The sequence below is a fragment of the Bos taurus genome, chromosome 1, assembly GCF_002263795.3.
Source record: "Bos taurus isolate L1 Dominette 01449 registration number 42190680 breed Hereford chromosome 1, ARS-UCD2.0, whole genome shotgun sequence".
Lineage (NCBI taxonomy): Eukaryota > Metazoa > Chordata > Mammalia > Artiodactyla > Bovidae > Bos > Bos taurus.
In genome coordinates, this window is record NC_037328.1 from 77,202,544 (window position 1) to 77,215,137 (window position 12,594).

The 12,594-nt window shown below is 36.5% G+C and overlaps 1 protein-coding gene and 1 long non-coding RNA gene across 2 annotated transcripts in view; one reads left to right on the forward strand and one right to left on the reverse strand.

Moving 5' to 3' along the window:
* Nucleotides 1–10,517, reverse strand: part of LOC132345652 (uncharacterized) — a 25,987-nt gene extending 15,470 nt beyond the window's left edge. Inside the window, exon 1 of the long non-coding RNA XR_009495081.1 lies at nt 10,346–10,517. This is a non-coding gene — a long non-coding RNA (uncharacterized lncRNA). The remainder of the gene's footprint in view (nt 1–10,345) is intronic.
* Nucleotides 1–12,594, forward strand: part of P3H2 (prolyl 3-hydroxylase 2) — a 179,382-nt gene that overhangs the window by 72,349 nt on the left and 94,439 nt on the right.

Sequence of the window (12,594 nt, forward strand, 5' to 3'; positions counted from 1 at the left end):
ATCTAAATTTGTGTTCATTTCTGGGTGCCTTCTCTTAAAGAAGACATTCAAATAGGATTAGAGCATGTAGTTTAACACATTTAAGAACTAGAGGTTGTTTTTTTTTTCCCCCTGCACAATGAAAGTCTGTGTGGGAATATAATTGTTGCCTAAGATATATCACTAGAAAAAGGGATTACATTATGCCTGCTTTTGGCTTTCAAAATACAAAAATAAGAGCCGTGGTGGAAGTTATAGGGAAGTAAATTATGGTTCAATGTTAGTGAGATTATGTTTGATTTAGATATTTTGTAGGACACAAGGGACTTTTTTGGAAAGTAGCAATTCACACAGGAAAAATTCAACCAGAGCCTGGACAGACACCTTAGGTTAACTGAGATTAGTATTTCTTACAACATGTCCTGAAGATCACTACCCTCACAGGATAATCCACAAAACTCTGGGTCAACTCTGTTTGAGAGAATATACAGGATATTGCTCTCTTGAATATTCACAGTGTGCATCAGCATAGTAGAAGCTCTGAAAGTCCCTCACTAAAGAAATCTCTGTAACTGTGTAACCTAGCATTTCTCAAACTTACTTAAATCCTAAAAACAAGGTTACATTTTGTGGAACAAGTGTGCTTCAGAATACGTATTGGGAAATGCATTATTATAGGAGCAGACCTAATGATTTTAATTCCATGAAAGGATTCTCTCCATATTTGTTAACATATTCACATGTTAACTAGCACTTGTATTTATGTGTGTATGTGTGTGCATTTCTTCTGCTTGTGTATCAGAGAGTGAGTTTTTTATAAAAATTTTTAGGCTTTGATTTATTCTTTTTTATTCAAAGATAGTTGCTATGTAATATTATATAAGTAACAGGTATACACTATAATGATTCACAGTTTTTAAATGTTACATTCAATTTATAGTTAAAAAATATTGGCTGTATTCCCTGTGTTGTACAATATACCTTTGTAACTTATTTTATGCATACTAGTTTTCACTTCCGAGTCCCCTACTCTTCTCCTGCATCCCAAGTAGTAACCACTAGTTTGTTCTCTATATCTGTGAGTTTCCTTCTTTTTTGTTATATTCTCTGGTGGTGGTGGTTTAGTGGCTAAATCGTGTCCGACTCTTGCAACCCTATGGACTATAAAGCCTGCCAGGCTCCTCTGTCCATGGGATTCTCCAGGCAAGAATACTGGAGTGGGTTGCCATTACACCGTTACATTCTCTAGTTTGTTGTATTTTCTAGATTCCACATATAAGTGATATCCTACAGTATTTGTCTTTCTCTGGCTTATTTTACTTGGCATAATGCCCTCAGAGAGGAGTTTTAAGTTATGCTTGTAACTGACAAAATTGAAACATAGTTGTCTCGATGGTTGATAAATTGATAGCATGATGAATAAATGATCCTTTTAGGATCCCAACTGCCTTGAGAAAACTACAATTCTCCACTTTCCCTTGGAGAAGTCATGAAAGCCAGTTATAGTAACCACACATCATCAACTACTCATCAAGAGAAAAGTAAGCCTGCAACCCCAGAACTATTTTTTTTTTAAATTCTATCCTTCCCTCCCTTGCCTGTTTAGGCAAAAAGCCAATTTCTGGAGCATGGTAGGGAAGGGCAGGAGTAGATGTGAGAGAATACAGGGTTGAACCACAACTTAAACATCTGGTTTTATTTATGTGCAAGCACCATGCACAGAGCTTAATTAATGTGACTGAAAATAACCACATGTCTGCAGAAATATTGGGTAGACCTTATGTATGTGTATTTCTCTTTTCTAAACACTGAGCCTGTGCTCTTTATGGCATTGTCAAGATTTAGTTATGAGCATGAGTTATCAACATGTAGAGCAGTTTCTTTGCCTTTTCTTTTTTCTGACTTTCTGGGTTTTCCCCCCTGTAGTTTTCTTCCTAGAAAACTACTACTTTGGCAAGGGTTGAACACTGAGTCACGGACGTGCCCTTACTCACGTCTTCTGTAATTTGAAGCCAAAATGTGAACCAAATTCTAATACTGCTGTTTAGTTCTTGAAATGCTATTTGGCACATATGCACACACCTGCAAAGCTATTTTTTTAAAAAATTATTATTTTGTTCCTCTGGAAGATTCTAGGACTTGGAGTAGATGTGGATAAGAAAGAGCAAGAAGAATCCCTTCCCTGTGTCTTACAGGACTTTTTTAAACTTGTGAATGATGTGATACTGATCAAGAAGAAACAGTGCTTCTAAAACATATTGCAGTTGATCTCCAGCTGTTGTCCCTATAGTGCAATCAGACATTAAGTCTTCAAATAGGATAAGCTGCTTCAGGAGAATATGTGTATGAATATTTTATATAAATATTACATAAAGTACAGTTAGCCAAAGAAATGGAAAATAATAGCTTTCAAATAGGTCAAAGGTATAATATCAAGCTTATGTTTTCTGTACTTTCTCTGTCTCTCACTCTCTCTTTTTAAAGTAGTTATTAATGTCAGAGTCCATCAGTAACCTAAGTCAAAAAGGTCTCTAAAAAACTGATGCAAAATCTGGAGCCATTATTTTCAAACCGCTTTTCTTAAAAGTAGTATGTCATTTTTCAAATGAAAATTCTTGAATGGTTTTTATTTTTTAAAAGAAGAAAAATCAACCTACCTGACTTCAGGCTCTACTACAAAGCCACAGTTATCAAGACAGTATGGTACTGGCACAAAGACAGAAATATTGATCAATGGAATAAAATAGAAAGCCCAGAGATAAATCCACGCACATATGGACACCTTATCTTTGACAAAGGAGGCAAGAATATACAATGGATTAAAGACAATCTCTTTAACAAGTGGTGCTGGGAAATCTGGTCAACCACTTGTAAAAGAATGAAACTGGACCACTTTCTAACACCATACACAAAAATAAACTCAAAATGGATTAAAGATCTAAACGTAAGACCAGAAACTATAAAACTCCTAGAGGAGAACATAGGCAAAACACTCTCCGACATACATCACAGCAGGATCCTCTATGACCCACCTCCCAGAATATTGGAAATAAAAGCAAAAATAAACAAATGGGACCTAATTAACCTTAAAAGCTTCTGCACAACAAAGGAAACTATTAGCAAGGTGAAAAGACAGCCTTCAGAATGGGAGAAAATAATAGCAAATGAAGCAACCGACAAACAACTAATCTCAAAAATATGCAAGCAACTCCTACAGCTCAACTCCAGAAAAATAAACGACCCAATCAAAAAATGGGCCAAAGAACTAAATAGACATTTCTCCAAAGAAGACATACAGATGGCTAACAAACACATGAAAAGATGCTCAACATCACTCATTATCAGAGAAATGCAAATCAAAACCACTATGAGGTACCATTTCACACCAGTCAGAATGGCTGTGATCCAAAAGTCTACAAATAATAAATGCTGGAGAGGGTGTGGAGAAAAGGGAACCCTCTTACACTGTTGGTGGGAATGCAAACTAGTACAGTCACTACGGAGAACAGTGTGGAGATTCCTTAAAAAACTGGAAATAGAACTGCCTTATGATCCAGCAACCCCACTGCTGGGCATACACACTGAGGAAACCAGAAGGGAAAGAGACACGTGTACCCCAATGTTCATTGCAGCACTGTTTATAATAGCCAAGACATGGAAGCAACCTAGATGTCCATCAGCAGATGAATGGATAAGAAAGCAGTGGTACATATACACAATGGAGTATTACTCAGCCATTAAAAAGAATACATTTGAATCAGTTCTAATGAGGTGGATGAAACTGGAGCCTATTATACAGAGTGAAGTAAGCCAGAAGGAAAAACATAAATACAGTATACTAACGCATATATATGGAATTTAGAAAGATGGTAACAATAACCCGGTGTACGAGACAGCAAAAGAGACACTGATGTATAGAACAGCCTTATGGACTCTGTGGGAGAGGGAGAGGGTGGGAAGATTTGGGAGAATGGCAATGAAACATGTAAAATATCATGTAGGAAACGAGTTGCCAGTCCAGGTTCGATGCACGATGCTGGATGCTTGGGGCTGGTGCACTGGGACGGCCCAGAGGGATGGTATGGGGAGGGAGGAGGGAGGAGGGTTCGGGATGGGGAACACATGTATACCTGTGGCGGATTCATTGTGATATTTGGCAAAACTAATACAATTATGTAAAGTTTAAAAATAAAATAAAATTAGAAAAAAATAAATAAATAAAAGTCTTTAAAAAAAAAAATGACGATCTGAACAATGAATGAAGAGAGTTTTAGTGGTAAAACTGTGTCTCTTCTGTGTCTTACAGTCCTTGAGATACCTCCAAGAACTTGGTGTGACCACCACTGTTCTAGAATAAGGGAAATCAGAAGTCTCATATGCATCAGTTCAGTTCAGTTCATTTGTTCAGTCCTGTCTGACTCTTTGCGACCCCATGAACTGCAGCACGCCATCAGGACAGATGAAATAAGCTCTCTGTGATTAAGTATAAGGCAAATCTAGATCGATAGCCAAAAAAATTACCTCTTTTTTTTTAAAGATAATATGGCTTAGCTTATATTTTGTTTTTCTTGGTATTACTGCATCCTGAACCAGGGGAACATAAAGACACATTCTTAGGTCAGATGTCCCAAGCCAGCTCTGTGTCTCAGGATCCATCTCAAGCTTTTTAAAACACAAGTTTGGGGCTCACAGACCTAGAAGGTCTGAATTGGTAGACATTTAATATTTTGCATCCAAAATATTAAAATAAATAAATTTAAAAAACCTACCTAGGTGAGTCTTTTGTGCCCCCCAGCTTTAGGAACTACTGCTGCTCTAGGTTCCTTTTTCTTCCTCCCCACAAAAGGATAGAATCATAGTGTCATTCGGTTTTCAGGCTAAAGCAGTTAGTGGTTTCAATTGCCAGCGTGATACTGATTGTTGTTGTTTAGTCGCTTAATTGTGTCTGACTGTTTTGCCACCCCATGGGCTGTAGCCCACTGGGCTCCTCTGTCCATGGGTTTTCCCAGGCAAGAATACTAGAGTGGGTTGCCATTTCCTTCTCCAGGGGATCTTCCTGACACAGAGATCAAACCTGTGTCTCCTGTAGTGGCAGGAGGATTCTTTACCACTGAGCCATCTGGGAAGTCCATGAGTTCATCTGTCCAGAACTAAGGAATTTTGAATTTGGCTCCATTATACAAGTTGACTGTTAACTGTTTTCTTCATCTTCCACATAGATAAATCCATTTTGTGTGGTCATACAAGTGAAGGAACTATGCTTATCCCTACCCCTTTGATATTTGGCATAGATTTTATTTTACTTCAAAGTAAGTGTGACATAGGATCAGTCAGGTTCAATAGAACAAGATATATTTTAAGAGATTTACTGCAAGGTAATGGCTTGCACAATTTGGGAGCTGGCAGGTAAGTATGAAATCTACAGGACAGGCCATCAGGAAGAGCAAATGTGAACTCTTGGTCATGAGCTGAAGCTGCTACTATAGAAGAGAGTTCTTTTTCTTTAGGGAAGAAGAAATTTTATTTTTTAAGGCCTTTCAACTGATTGAATCAGGCCCACTCAGAATATCAAGGATAATCTCCTTCACTTAAGTAAACTGATTATGGACATCAGTCACATCTACAAAACATCTTAACAGCAACATCTAGGTTAATGTTTGATCGGGGATGGTAGCCTATCTAATTTGACACATGAAACTGACCATCACACTTCTGTTGTTAGTTTTCATTCTATCTCTGTGTGTCCCTTTCTTTCTGCTGTAATTGGAACTAGGATTTATGAAAGAATCTGGGGGCAGGGGGATGGGCAAGAATAAAATCTAGTAAATAGGAAGGCAAGTTAACGGAAAAAAGAATATTTTTGTTTATTGTTTTTTTCAGATGCCTTTTCTTTCAATGACGGCCCTATTTTTCCTTGCTTAGGGAAAAACAAGTATAATGATCTTAGTTTTTAGGGAGCTCAGTCTAAGTATAACTTGCATTAATTTTCCTATCATTTAGCAATAAATCTGAGCTCCTTACTCTGGCCTGCAATGCCTTAGATGATCTGGACTTTGCTTTCTTATCCAGCCTGTGAGTTTCCAGACAAAGCAGCATTTTCTTTTTTCTTTTTTCTCAAAGAAACCAAAGGACTTCTTCTAAGACCCTTTGCACTCTTCTCTTTGCCTTGAATACCTTTCTCCACATCTTCTCTTTCCTGGTCTCGCTATTGTGGTCTCAGCTCAGATATTACCTCCTCAGAGAGGTCTTCCTGGCCAACTTAGTTTAAGGGGTTCCCTCATCCACTTTACCCCACTATTCAATTTTATTGTATATCTTTCCAGGTATCACTCCTTCTGTATAATTTTGATCCTTCCTTCTAACACTGTATTTTCCTCTTATATACATTTTTATGGTCAGCTGCCTTATAATAAATATTATTTTTGGAAGTTTTATGTGTATACACTCTGTTGATAAATGTGTACTTTTGCAGAATTAATCAAGTGTCCCTGGTGAGGTGTCTCATGCTCCAGTCCTGAGTGGAATATAATATATCAACCTATAGAATCCTCACTGGGACCACAGGGAGGCAGATGTCAGGAGGGTGTACTGTATGTGATGTGTTCTGGGAAGTATTGTGACAGCTGTAAGGGAACTGAGAGCCAAGGGAATGTGTCTTGGCTGAAATTTTCTGTATCATTCCACCATGCTGACTCCTTTGTACTGTAAAATTTCTCCCATTTGGCATCTGGTTCAGCCGAAACTAATATGTAATGTGTTGGGATTATGAAGTGTCGTGAGAAGATGGTGACTATCTAGGGAATAGCTTCTGCTTCTCACTTGTGCTGAACAATGGGCTGATGATTTTCAAACTATCTGGAAAATGAAGTTGGACACCTTTCATTCCCTTTTTGGGCTTTTATTTTGCTTTCATTTTAAAAACATTAGTTTGACCCTGGATATATTTTAACAGATGTGCAATATGCTAAAAGTAAAATAAAAAGTAAACAGCTTTCTTTTCTATTTTATACTTATTTGCAAAGTATTTATTCTTACCTGGGAAAGACTGTAAAGCAAGATATTTCTGTTGTTTTGATTTTTCCCTGGAATTCATCCAGATAATATTCCAAAAATTCTATTTTAGTAACAAAGACTTGATTTTAAGATAGATTTTCTGGATTTTTTTTTTTTTTACTCTATGTGTGTGTTCAAAAAAAACATCATCTTATGAGCAGATTATAAATGCACAATTTGAATATCATAGTCAGCACATATTTATGAAATATGTTGTACTTTATTTTCTCTACCACTTATATTGTTCACTGGTAGGAAGAACATGAATTTATATAGATTATCAGGATATCATAGGAGCAGTAATGATAATGGATGAGTGATTATGTCCACAGTAAGAAAACTAAAAACTAAACTAAAAACTAAGTTCATGGCATCTGGTCCCATCACTTCGTGGCAAATAGATGGGGAAACAATGGGAACAGTGAGAGACTTTATTTTAGGGGGCTCCAAATCGCTGCAGATGGTGACTGCAGCCGTGAAATTAAAAGATGCTTGCTCCTTGGAAGAAAAGCTATAACAGACCTAGACAGCATATTAAAAAGCAGAGACATTATTTTGCCAACAAAGGTCCATCTAGTCAAAACTATGATTTTTCTAGTAGTAATGTATGGATGTGAGAGTTGGACTATAAAGAAAGCTGAGCGCCAAAGAATTGATGCTTTTGAACTTTGGTGTTGGAGAAGACTCTTGAAAGTCCCTTGAACAGCAAGGAGATCCAACCAGGCAATCCTAAAGGAAATCAGTCTGAAATATTTATTGGAAGGACTGATGCTGAAGCTGAAACTCCAATACTTTGTCCACCTCATGCAAAGAACTGACTCATTGGAAGAGACCCTAATGCTGGGAAAGATTGAAGGAGGAAGGAGAAGGGGATGACAGAGGATGAAATGGTTGGATGGCATCATCAACTCAATGGACATGAATTTGAGCAAGCTCCAGGAGTTGGTGATGAGAGGGGAAGCCTGGTGTGCTGCAGTCCCTGGGGTCACAAAGAGTCGGACATGGCTGAGCAACTGAACTGAATTGAACTGAAGAATTTATGAATTGGAAATGGACTACATAGAATTTTACCAGCTCCTACTCGGGTGGTCATAAAAGGATATACAACAGGATAGAAAGTAGTTACTAAGCAAAATAGAACTCAAAAGAGAAAATTATATTTTTAATAATTATCAGAAAAGAATACTTGTGATTTATGATTGCTCTTCAGCAAATGTGAGTGTTTTAGTTTTAGAAGGAGTAAGTTTCCCCAAATGTCATTTGCTTTTATGAAGTCACAATTGCAAGAATGAAATTTTCTGTTTGTATCTCAATGCACTAAAGACCACCTACATTGCCAGTAGTGTTTGAATTATGAAATAACTAGATTGACTGAATTATTTCCTAGAAAATTTCACCAATATAGATAAAGGCAGGAGACTCATATTTATTTACATATGCTAACTATTTAAGAGGTTAACCTTGACCCATAGTCAGTAGCATTGCTAATATTTATAAATTACAAAAGGAATGTCTTCTCCAGCTATAAACCTAAAATGGTGAATGAGAGGAATGTTGCTTATGGAGGTCCAACTAGCAACATGTCATTTATACAAATTTTTGGACTACCTTTGGGCAGGATGAAAAACTGTCATCAAATGACTAACCATCTTGTAGTTAGATGGGCTTCTGAATTGGTTTCGTGTCATCAGTAGCGTGTTTTGTCCTACATTGTACATAAAACATGTTGTAATAGTTGCCAATGAAAATAAGACAGTATATTCATTTAGGTCTAAGAAATGGGAAAATCTAGGAGCTGTGTTCAATATTCAGTGTGAATATAAGGAAGAAATAAGATGGGACTTCTTAGCAATGGCTGGAGAAGTCAAATCAGAACAAATGGGAGGATTTTATAAAGTCATGGTTCAGCATGGTCCAATGTATTATAATTATATATTCTCTTATAATCTATTATAATAACCCAATTAGCTTCTCATCCCTGAAAGACCTCACACAGAGCCCGGACAGTCCAGTGATGTTGTGGATATAAACATACAGGCGGAAATTGATTAGAGTATTTATAAAGCTCCAAATTCATTTTAAAAAATCATGCCTCCCTCAGGCACTACCAATTACTAAGGATTTACTAAATGAAAAATATTGTCCTAGAAACTAGGAAGAGAAAATAAACACAAGTCATATCCTAGTTAAAGTTCAGACAAGCAAGTAAGAATCATAGAGGCTCAGTACTTTTACCAGTAGTTTATAAAACTGAGATTCAAATTCTTTTTGGATTCCAAGATTTAGTGTTTTAATTTTTTCCCCCTTTTCCATCAAAAATGAACTTGCTGACTTGGCAGTTAAATTCATTAGATTTCCTTATCTTCTCTTCCTGCAGTTGTAAAAAACTATAAAGGAGACTGTGAATACAGTAGACAGAATATTTTACTGAGGGTCTGAAAACCTGAAAGTTAGCTCTGATTCTGCTATTGACCCTTAAGACCTTGAACAAATCTTTCTTCCTCACCCTATTTGCTCCTGACCTGCAGTGTCCCCTAGAGAAAAATCAAAGAGGATGGCCTCTGTGCTTCCTTGCTGCCCTGACACTGTCACTCTGTGACATCAGCATCCTCCACCCAACCCTGGGAGACATTGCTGAGGATGTGTGGAGCTTTCAGTTGAGAATTGATTATCATTATTCTCATTATCATTTCTAATCATGATCTATACAGTCAATATCACGAACAGTATAAGGGCTTGATAGAGGTATACTATTTTCCCAATAAAGATCTTACAAGCTGCCTTTGTTGTTTCCACCAGTATAAGGTACTAGTTCAAGAATGAAAAGTTGCTGAAAGCTGTGAATTACCTGTAGCAAATCAGGACTGTTTCTACTGATCACCCTGTGGCCTCAGCATCTCCATTTGTCTGTGGAACCCCGCATGGCCTTCTGGATGTTAGAGACACTGGCTCCTTAATTTTGATTTGTTGCTCCAATTCTTAGCAGGTGAGAACTGCCTACATTTCCCTGAAGGCATATAATAAGCCTCAGATGAGATCTTATTAAGTTAACTAGAAATGTGGTAAATGTAAGACTCCATCTTCAGACACACACACATATTTCCATTTCTGTTCTTCTATAATAGTGCTATTGTAAAAGTGATTTTGGAATTCTGTTTCATTCATTTCCAAGCACTTTCTTATATTTACTCTCTCACAAGCCTTCACTAAAAGGCTATATATCTGGCTCTGTTCAGTTACTGGAGATTATTTTAGGTAAAAAATACAGTGACCATTTCTGATGATTCCATGTCAAATGAAAATCTCTACCTACCTTCATTTTCAATAGAGTCATCAGCTTCATTTCCTACTTGGGCTTTCTACCGAACTTTTTTTTTTTCTTTTTTTCTTAATTTCTGTGAAAAGCAAACATAAGATTTCATCAGTTTCCTCCAGAATGTGGAGCTCTGGGGACAAATTTTCACTGCCTCTTGTTACTAAGAACAGTCAGCATTCTGGAATCACACGTACCCTTAAAAGGTAACAATAACTATGCCAATGTAAAATAGGAAACATTCCTTTAAATCCAGGCCAAAAGTTTTAATGTAGGAACTGGGAATTATGTGAAATAGAAAATATGGTATTATAGTTTTGTTTATAAGTTTTTCTGAAGGAAGATGTTATATTAATTTTTAAAATCATTCCTTACAAATACAATAATCTCTTATATTACTATTTAGCTTTAGCATTTGTAACATTCTTTGATATACTTTGTTGTATCCCACAATACTCCTGTGAGATAGATGGACACACATACTCCTACACACACACACACACACACATTATGACATTTGTAGAGTGTCCTGACAAGAATTCAAAGTAAACAAGTGAAAAAAAAGTTTGCAACCATGTCATCTGTCTCCTGACACTGTACTCTTTTTGCTCTCTTTATTGCAATTTTATAGATACTTGCAACATACTTTATGGACTGGATTGGTTTTTTAAAAATCAGCAAATATCCAGTGAGCCCCAGTCCCCAACACAGTATAGAATCTGAGATTCCTATTCATTGTCTGCTAGGTCAGTTACACATCAGAGGACTCTACTCCAGACAGGTCTTCAACAAAATAAATATCTTTCTTCCTCCCACTCTCTGCACTGCTTCAACCACTGCATTGGGAAAATTGGGGCCAGTTTATGGTATTTAAAAGCAGTTAATTGCCAGATGACATTGAGGCAATTACAGACTTTAACATTAACATATTTCCCTTTGAGGAATGTGTTTTGTGTTATGTGATTCTAAACTGTAAAAAAAAAAAAACAAACCAAAAAACTAGGTAAGCAAAACAAAGTAATTACTTTCTTTTGTTGAGAAATTTCAAAAAGTTGAACTTCCTGTGATCATGAAGTCTAAAGTATTACTTTCCACTTAACAATTCAAAATTGTCCTTATGGCCAATAAAGGCAGATTGTCTCTCTCTGTCCTTGGGGACATATAAAGCCATATAAAAGCAATTGAGAGAAATTACTTCATTTAAGTTTTAAAATGTTAATAGAAGGTAAACAGTGACCAGACCAGATGCTGAGCTATTGACCCAGGTCTTTGGGACCTTTCAGGTTGCAGAGTAGCTATTACTTCCTTTAAGTATTTGCAAGTCAGGCATGGAAACTTTTAAGCAGGCTTTGACAAAAACACTGTTTTCATTCCGTAATTGCACTGAGTTGAAGCCAGCTGTGAGCTTCTCAGGACCCTTTATTGGACTGAGATTTTAAACATTTTGCTGAGTAGGCAGTAAAGTTTTCTTGTCTTTATTCCCACCCTCTTGGTGAAAATGCACTCTTAATAAGGTTAAAGGAAATAGGATATGAAAATAAAAAATGAAGAACTTGTGTAGAATGCAGATTTTAGTGCTTCCCTAAAGGTTACACGAGTCACCAAATGGAGCTTTTCAAATGTCTCTTACATAGGAGCTATGGAGTAGATGCTCAATAAGTATTTGTTGAATGGATTGCATGTTGGTTAACTCATTTTTTGCATATAGTATGATAGATATAATTTCAATCTATCTGCAAGGCCGGTAGCTTTTCAGACAATAATTCAGTTTGCTGTGAGTTGAGGCCACTTTGTATAAAACCAACAAACTAAAAGATGTGCATGTCTTAAAACCTTCACCACACTTCAAACATGCTACTTTGCATAATATCAAAATTATATGCGTTAAATTTTTGCAAACTGTCAAACACTATCCTGATGTACAGAAGCACTCATATTAAAATGGAATATGTGCTTTCACTTAACTGTCAGTTGCCGTTTAACTACAACCAGCAATAGTGTTTGAAGGGCTTGCAGGAGTCTTATTATTAGTGGAAAACTCAGCCATCATACGTCCCATAAAATTTTCCTTCCTTGTAGTGCTCAATTGTTAAAAAAATTAAAGAAAGATATAATGAAGCATACTGAGTCTAAAGTTTATTCTTCAAACTTTTAACCTCTGTCTTGTCCATAAAATATGAATTATTATGGCATATGGTTCTATTCAGGATATGATAATACTGTATGTACTTTAGGAAGGAAACTATAAG